This window comes from Bombina bombina, chromosome 3, assembly GCF_027579735.1.
Source record: "Bombina bombina isolate aBomBom1 chromosome 3, aBomBom1.pri, whole genome shotgun sequence".
Classification (NCBI taxonomy): domain Eukaryota; kingdom Metazoa; phylum Chordata; class Amphibia; order Anura; family Bombinatoridae; genus Bombina; species Bombina bombina.
Window position 1 is genome coordinate 91,205,520 of NC_069501.1, and position 8,260 is coordinate 91,213,779.

The 8,260-nt window shown below is 41.1% G+C and overlaps 1 non-coding gene across 1 annotated transcript; it reads left to right on the top strand.

Annotated features, from left to right (window-relative positions):
* Positions 1 to 7,907: 7,907 nt before the first annotated feature.
* On the top strand, positions 7,908 to 8,019 carry LOC128655139 (U5 spliceosomal RNA). Its single transcript, XR_008401687.1, has one exon. It is a non-coding gene; the product is annotated as a U5 spliceosomal RNA (small nuclear RNA).
* Positions 8,020 to 8,260: the final 241 nt, after the last annotated feature.

Here is an 8,260-nt window from a genome sequence, read left to right on the forward strand (position 1 = left end):
TGAAGAACTGTGTCTCCTCATACCTTGTAACTGTCTACATGCCGGACAGCGGAGCAGGTAAGTGTTTTTTCTTCCAGTTGGGGAGTTCATGCACTTAACAAATTAAAAGACACTGCTTTTTTATTGGTGACATAGATAATCCTGTTGTATGGGTTACACTGGGGCATGAAGCAGGCACTGTAGCATGTATGAGACTAACATTTAAACCAACAGCCGGTCTGAGCAGACGTGCTTCTTCAGAGCTCCTCTCCAAATTCATATTTCTCTTTTAAGGTGTATCCAGTCCACGGATCATCCATTACTTGTGGGATATTCTCCTTCCCAACAGGAAGTTGCAAGAGGATCAACCACAGCAGAGCTGCTATATAGCTCCTCCCCTAACTGCCTTACCCAGTCATTCTCTTGCAACTCTCAACAAGCATGGAGGTAGTAAGAGAGAAGTGGTGAAATGTAGCTGTTATTTAGCTTCAATCAAGAGTTTATTATTTTTAAATGGTACCGGAGTTGTACTATTTTGTTCCAGGCAGAAAAATAGAAGAATCTGCCTGTGATTTCTATGATCTTAGCAGGTTGTAACTAAGATCCATTGCTGTTCTCACACATGACTGAAGAGAGAGATAACTTCAGCGGGGGAATGGCGTGCAGGTTATCCTGCTATGAGGTATGTGCAGTTAAGTTTTTTCTAGAAGATGTGAAGGTTAGAAAATGCTGCTGATACCAAATTTATGAAAGGTAAGCCTGAATACAGTGATTTAATAGCGACTGGTATCATGCTTACTTTCTGAGGTAATACTCTTTTATATTTACAATATAAAACGTTTGCTGGCATGTTTAAACGTTTTTATATATACTTTGGTGATAAAACTTTATTGGGGCCTAGTTTTTTTTCCACATGGTTGGCTTAAATTTGCCTGGAAACAGTTTCCTGAGGCTTTCCACTGTGTTACTATGAGTGGGAGGGGCCTAATTTAACGTTGTCCCCTCTACTGAATCTGGACCAAGAGACCAGGGATTTTCTTCTCTGGTGGCTATCTCGGGTCCATCTGTCAAAAGGTATGACCTTTCACAGGCCAGATTGGACAATTGTAATGACAGATGCCAGCCTTCTAGGTTGGGGTGCAGTCTGGAACTCCCTGAAGGCTCAGGGATCGTGGACTCAGGAGGAGTCACTCCTTCCAATAAACATTCTGGAACTAAGAGCGATATTCAATGCTCTTCAGGCTTGGCCTCAGCTAGCGACAATGAGGTTCATCAGATTTCAGTCGGACAACATCACGACTGTGGCTTACATCAACCATCAAGGGGGAACAAGGAGTTCCCTAGCGATGTTAGAAGTCTCAAAGATAATTCTGGGCAGAGATTCACTCTTGCCACCTATCAGCTATCCATATCCCAGGTGTAGAGAACTGGGAGGTGGATTTTCTAAGTCAACAGACTTTTCATCCAGGGGAGTGGGAACTCCATCCGGAGGTGTTTGCACAATTGGTTCATCGTTGGGGCGAACCAGAGCTGGATCTCATGGCGTCTCGCCTGATAGTGCCTGTGTGGCCACGCAGGACTTGGTATGCAGATCTGGTGGACATGTCATCCTTTCCACCATGGACTCTGCTGCTGAGAAAGGACCTTCTACTTCAAGGTCCTTTCAACCATACAAATCTAATTTCTCTGAGGCTGACTGCCTGGAGATTGAACGCTTGATTTTATCAAAGCGTGGTTTCTCCGAGTCAGTCATTGATACCTTAATTCAGGCACGAAAGCCTGTCACCAGGAAAATCTATCATAAGATATGGCATAAATATCTTTATTGGTGTGAATCCAAGGGCTACTCATGGAGTAAGGTCAGGATTCCCAGGATATTATCTTTTCTCCAAGAAGGATTGGAGAAAGGATTGTCAGCTAGTTCCTTAAAGGGACAGATTTCTGCGCTATCTATTCTTTTGCACAAGCGTCTGGCGGATGTCCCAGACGTTCAGGCATTTTGTCAGGCTTTAGTTAGAATCAAGCCTGTGTTTAAACCTGTTGCTCCACCTTGGAGCTTAAATTTGGTTCTTAAAGTTCTTCAGGGGGTTCCGTTTGAACCTCTTCATTCCATAGATATCAAACTTTTATCTTGGAAAGTTCTTTTTTTGGTAGCTATTTCCTCGGCTCGTAGAGTTTCCGAGTTATCTGCTTTACAATGTGATTCTCCTTATCTGATCTTCCATGCAGATAAGGTAGTTCTGCGTACCAAACCTGGGTTTTTACCTAAGGTGGTATCTAATAAGAATATCAATCAAGAGATTGTTGTTCCGTCTTTGTGTCCTAATCCTTCTTCAAAGAAGGAACGTCTATTACACAATCTGGACGTGGTTCGTGCTTTAAAGTTTTACTTACAAGCTACTAAAGATTTTCGTCAAACATCTGCTTTGTTTGTTGTCTACTCTGAACAGAGGAGAGGTCAAAAGGCTTCGGCAACCTCTCTTTCTTTTTGGCTAAGAAGCATAATCCGCTTAGCCTATGAGACTGCTGGCTAGCAGCCTCCAGAAAGGATTACAGCTCATTCTACTAGAGCTGTGGCTTCCACATGGGCCTTTAAAAATGAGGCTTCTGTTGAACAGATTTGCAAGGCGGCGACTTGGTCTTCGCTTCATACTTTTTCAAAATTCTACAAATTTGATACTTTTGCTTCTTCGGAGGCTATTTTTGGGAGAAAGGTTTTACAGGCAGTGGTTCCTTCTGTTTAAGTACCTGCCTTGTCCCTCCCTTCATCCGTGTACTTTAGCTTTGGTATTGGTATCCCACAAGTAATGGATGATCCGTGGACTGGATACACCTTACAAGAGAAAACATAATTTATGCTTACCTGATAAATTTATTTCTCTTGTGGTCTATCAAGTCCACGGCCCGCCCTGTCATTTTAAGGCAGGTGTTTTTTAAATTTAAACTACAGTCACCACTGCACCCTATGGTTTCTCCTTTCTCTGCTTGTTTTCGGTCGAATAACTGGATATGGCAGTTAGGGGAGGAGCTATATAGCAGCTCTGCTGTGGGTGATCCTCTTGCAACTTCCTGTTGGGAAGGAGAATATCCCAAAAGTAATGGATGATCCGTGGACTGGATACACCACAAGAGAAATAAATTTATCAGGTAAGCATAAATTATGTTTTTACCTTGATTATAACCTGCATTTTGGGGCTCACTACAACGCAAACCGGGCACCCAGATCTACCCACAGAAAGAGGAATCTGAGACACTCGGTCTCCCAACAAGCGTGACATCTTCAGCTTTACTAAAGACACAACGGATTTCTCCGCGGGAGAATTATAAGCGGAAGGCCACCGGTCATACAAGTGCAGCTAAGGCGAGGTATAGACCAAAGTTAAAATAGCGTCTTCGCTCTGCAGCTCTGCACTCACTTGATAAGACCCTGCGCACACATCAGAAGAAGGAAGACCGAGAGTGCACTCACAAGTTGTGGTATGTGCCTTGTTGGGTGGATGTACCCCAGACTGTCATTATAGGAAGCAAGTCAGGGAGAGAGCGACTGTGGAGCCCAGGCTCCGTGCTGAAAAAGGCTATCAGCGTGTGTAGTCAGAACCCAGTCAGCACTGAGCACTCATATACAACTCCTACTACTAGAAGCGCCATGACCAGGCTGGCCATTGAACTTAGGGACAGACTTTCCCTGGCCATCCGGGGTGGGATAGGATCACTGAGCTCTGCAGCTCCTGGAGGCTCACCTAATTAGATAATTCAGCCATGAGGGATGACAGACATTAAGATGTCGTGGGACTGCACTCTTTTAACTACTTACGGACCAGAATGCTTGTTCTATAATGATAAGACTGCCTATGTTTATGTGTTCTTTGCTTATTTGCAAGCTTATGTTTCTTTGTGATACACCTTTCTATCTCATTGGCTAATTTATTTTATAAAGTATGCGAATAGAGTATATCCTGCGTATACTAGACATCACGCATTAAACATCTGCTTATTTGATTTATTCTTTATTCATGTTATTGTTTAGCCCCAGGGCTCTAAGTATTGACTTGTATGCTGTATTTTTCAAAGGGTTGTCCCACAGACCCCATATGCTACAATTGGTGTTAACTTCTCTTATCCTTGCCCATATGCTCCCAACAACTGTGTCTGTTTATGTAGTTAGTTAAAAACTTGCCAGCTTAAATATCCCTGGTCTTATGCTATCTTGGTTGAGTTTATATGTATTGTGTCCTGTTCTCTCCACCATACACTTTATTGTTTTTACTGACTTGTTAGATTGAGCAACTGCTACTCATCCATATTCTTTGTTAATAGCTTGCCTGATTTACCCTATAATGTATGACAATAGCATATGCATTGAAAGTAGTAGGAACCATGCATGAAACTTATACCTGCTTGTTTTATAATTTTTATCCATCCTATTGTAATACACACTATATACTATTTGTACTGTTGGCACTTCCTTAGTAGACAGTATTCTGATAGCCTTGATATCTCTCTATATTGTTTATTTGGTGAACCTTCATATACGCCATGCATTGGCGCCATTGTAGCTATATGGGCTTAAAAGGGCATCATTGCTAATTGATGAAAATATCCTTGGTTAAGAGATGTTCTGTTTTGTTTATTTGTTTGCTGAACATTGTACTAACTTATCTCCTACGTATATACTTAATTCTTTTAATTGCTTGCACCCTGACATATTGAACTCTTCATTGACACGCAATTTCTTTGCACTGTTAACTTGAGATTGCAAGGTACTCTAATAGTATAATGATATATATACATAGCTATTGGTAAGACTACTAGCAATTTAGTACCTATCACTCTAGCCTAATCCTGATTCCTGACATGATTCTAAGATTGGGATACACTTTAATAGTAGCACCACCTTTCAGCCACACTCTTTTTATGGAGTGTACACTAACAGTTGTCCTACTTAATACGAATAACAATTACAGGTTTATTGCCGAGCAACCTGTATGCCTACTCCCTATAAATAGTACTTGAGTGGGATTGAGGTGACTTCCCATCTATTGCCGCTGGGCATAGGGCCCATGCCCCGTGGCAATCTTATTTTCTGCTTTGGCATTCATGTACCCAAGCTTTAGATTTTGTGTCCTAGAATATCTATCCAGCTTTCAGACGTTGCCAGGCTTAGATACATATAATGAGGCTGGCCCTTGTTATAGTTATTGCTCGGATAACCAACACTTAGAAGTATTTATATCATGTCTCTCACATCTTATTTAATCTACCACCTCCCCCCCCCCCCCCCACTTAATAATACACCTCCTAATTTAGGAGAATTAACTACACGGCTTATCTTGCCTATGTCGTAACCTGCCTTTTTCTATTTACATATTTTACCATACTAGTTATACCAGTTCTACCACATTATTTTTACCATCTGTTAAGTTATATCTTTAAACACAACATTCCCACATACTCAATTACAATAACTATCTATATCATATATCCCATTAGATGCAACGTAACTATATACTTTCATTCAACCCTACCTATCACAACTACCTATTATAGAAAAAAGAGGTTTGTTTTGTGACCCTGAGGAGGTCTTTCTCACCCCATACTAACCTTCGTTAGCTGTTTTTCTTTGCTGATGTTTGAGGCCCAAGAGAGGCCTCTTGAGTTAATTAGAAAGTCCACATTTAAACAGGCAAATCACGATTATACAATGGAGTTGTTCATTACTGCTTGTTCTCCTTCCTAGATTGTTTGTATACACTTAACATTGTAATGTACTTGACATTCTTCGCAATGATTACTTATTGTTTTTCAGTTTAATTTTGTGATTTGCTTTTTGAAACCTCAATAAAAGAAAATATTTAAAAAAAAAAAAAAAAAGGTAAAATGTTTTTATTAGGCATTATTTTCTGACACATATTTACTTGATAAAACAATACAGGTTATAACTAAAAGTAAGGCTGAATTTTATTATTCATTTCCCCTTTGCTTTAAAATAAAACAACAAAAAAACAAATGCAACATTTTAAACTGTCCGGTTTGAAAAACCGGATATTTCTGGTTCTCATTGTACAAGGAAGTAGTGCCTCTCTGTGTCGCAGCAGTAATTTGAGCTCAGCAGTTGTGGTCACATGACTGAATTTACTTCATAACGTTTCTGAGGAAGTGGTAGCGGTAAGGTACCTCAGTATGTAATTGAGGTGTGTTGTTGCCTGAGGGGTATTTTAGAAGTTTATTTGATGTTTATTAAATGTTTTTTTCTTAACTTTTCTCACATAATTTTAGCTGGGGATCGATCCTAATTTGGGATAAAATTTAAACTAATTTTTTTCCTTGGATTATTTTAATTGAATATTATCTTTTAAACTTATCTGTACAAGTTTATTTACTGTTTCACAATATATCTGATATGGAGCAAGAGCCTGCTCTCATGAATTCATGCCTATTATGTTTAGATGCACAACTTGCAGCTCCTATGCAATTTTGTTCTTAATGTGTCAAGAAAACCTTGCAAAATAAAGGTAAAAGTTTTCTTCATAAACGGGGAGAGTCCACAGCTGCATTCATTACTTTTGGGAATTCAGAACCTGGCCACCCAGAGGAGGCAAAGACACCCCAGCCAAAGGCTTAAATACCTCCCCCACTTCCCTCATCCCCCAGTCATTCTTTGCCTTTCGTCACAGGAGGCTGGCAGAGAAGTGTCGGAAGATTTAAGATAGTCTCTTATGGAGGGTAGTACTCTTTGAAATGGGACTGGAGTTTTAAGTAATCCTGTCAGCCTCTCAGTGAGAGCATGGATGAATGTTAGAGTCCGGAGATGCAGGGAGATCTTTCTGCGAAACCATCCCGACTCATGTTAACAGCTCCTTAGCAATCAGCGTTGACGAGTTTTGCTGCCTGCTTTTTTCACTCAAGTCCATGTCAGAAGCAAAGCTACTATATGTCACACTTGAAGGGCCGTGTTCCTGTTCCACGGCATAGATTCCGGTAAGATCGTTTCATTTTACTTTGATGATGTGAATGTAATGTAAACGAAGAAGTCAGGGTCTCAGTGGGACTCCTTTATCTTTATGGAATCATGGGTTTATTTCTCCTGAGGGGGGTTATTGAACAGGGGTGACTTTAATCATGTTTTTTATGTGATTCTGTCTGCTAATATGTAGTGAAAATTAGGCTCGTGGCTATGTCGGAACATAACAGCCTTTTTGTCAGGCTGCGCGGCCCTGGTGGCCTTGACACGCTTTTTTCTGGCCTGCACGTGTACCTTGTGACTAGGCGTGGTCACGTTCTGTTCTCCATTTCTGTATTTCTGACATCGTGGCGATGGAGAGAATCCGTTCGCTAGTTCTCTGGGTCACTGGAGTTGGTGAGTGCCCCAGCCATTGGGGGGTGTATGGTGCCGTTTTTTTTTTTTTATTATTATAATTATCTATCACTAAGTTATGGAGGATTCTGATTTTTTGGAGACGGATGTCTCTGATTCAGATTCTACTTCTTGCAAAGAGTATGAAATGGTCCGGGTAATCCATGCCTATCAGTTATGTTCCGAATGCCGCTTTAGAGTGCTCTCCTCCCAGAACAGGGAACTTAGAGTCCGCCGAGCCATCCGCCTCTGGTGATCCCATATATATATATATATATATTTGGAAGCTCATGTCTGTTATGATCTTTCCATTGGGAAACATTTCTTCTCTGGAATTTGATACTGGCGATTTTGGGATCGCTTGAGCACTTCCGCGGAAGTCGCATGTTAAGCTTTCAGTACATTGTTATGTCCTTAGTTTTGTCGATCCTATGGGATCTTGATTTTTCTGTGGCCTGGGTCAGTTTTGAATGCGCTAATCTCTGTTCCTTACGGCTTATATCATCCACGTGGTGCCGGTGTAACTGGCTGCCTGGTTGGATGGTGAGTTTCTCACTCGGATGAGGAGTTAGTTTCTCTTTGGGTTCTCTTCAGATCGAAATATGCTTTTGCTTTTTGCTAGAGTTTTTGTGAAGTGGAACTTCCATGTGCTTCAATAAATTTTTGAGGCTCTGCCCATGCAGGGCTACATATGGAGAAGAGGCCTTCCGTTTCCAGACCGGCTGGTTCTCTCTTTTTTTAAGAAGGAGCATCAGACAGGTGTTCCTTACAGCGAGTACCCTTTCACTGATGGGTTACAAATAGCCTCACCTAAATTGTGAATTACAGGCAACCGAAGGATTACATTCAGTCCTCGCTGTCCTGTTCCTATTGTTGGTGAGGGGCCAGAGCGGATCCTGTTAAGGATTGCTCTGGGTAATATTTCTC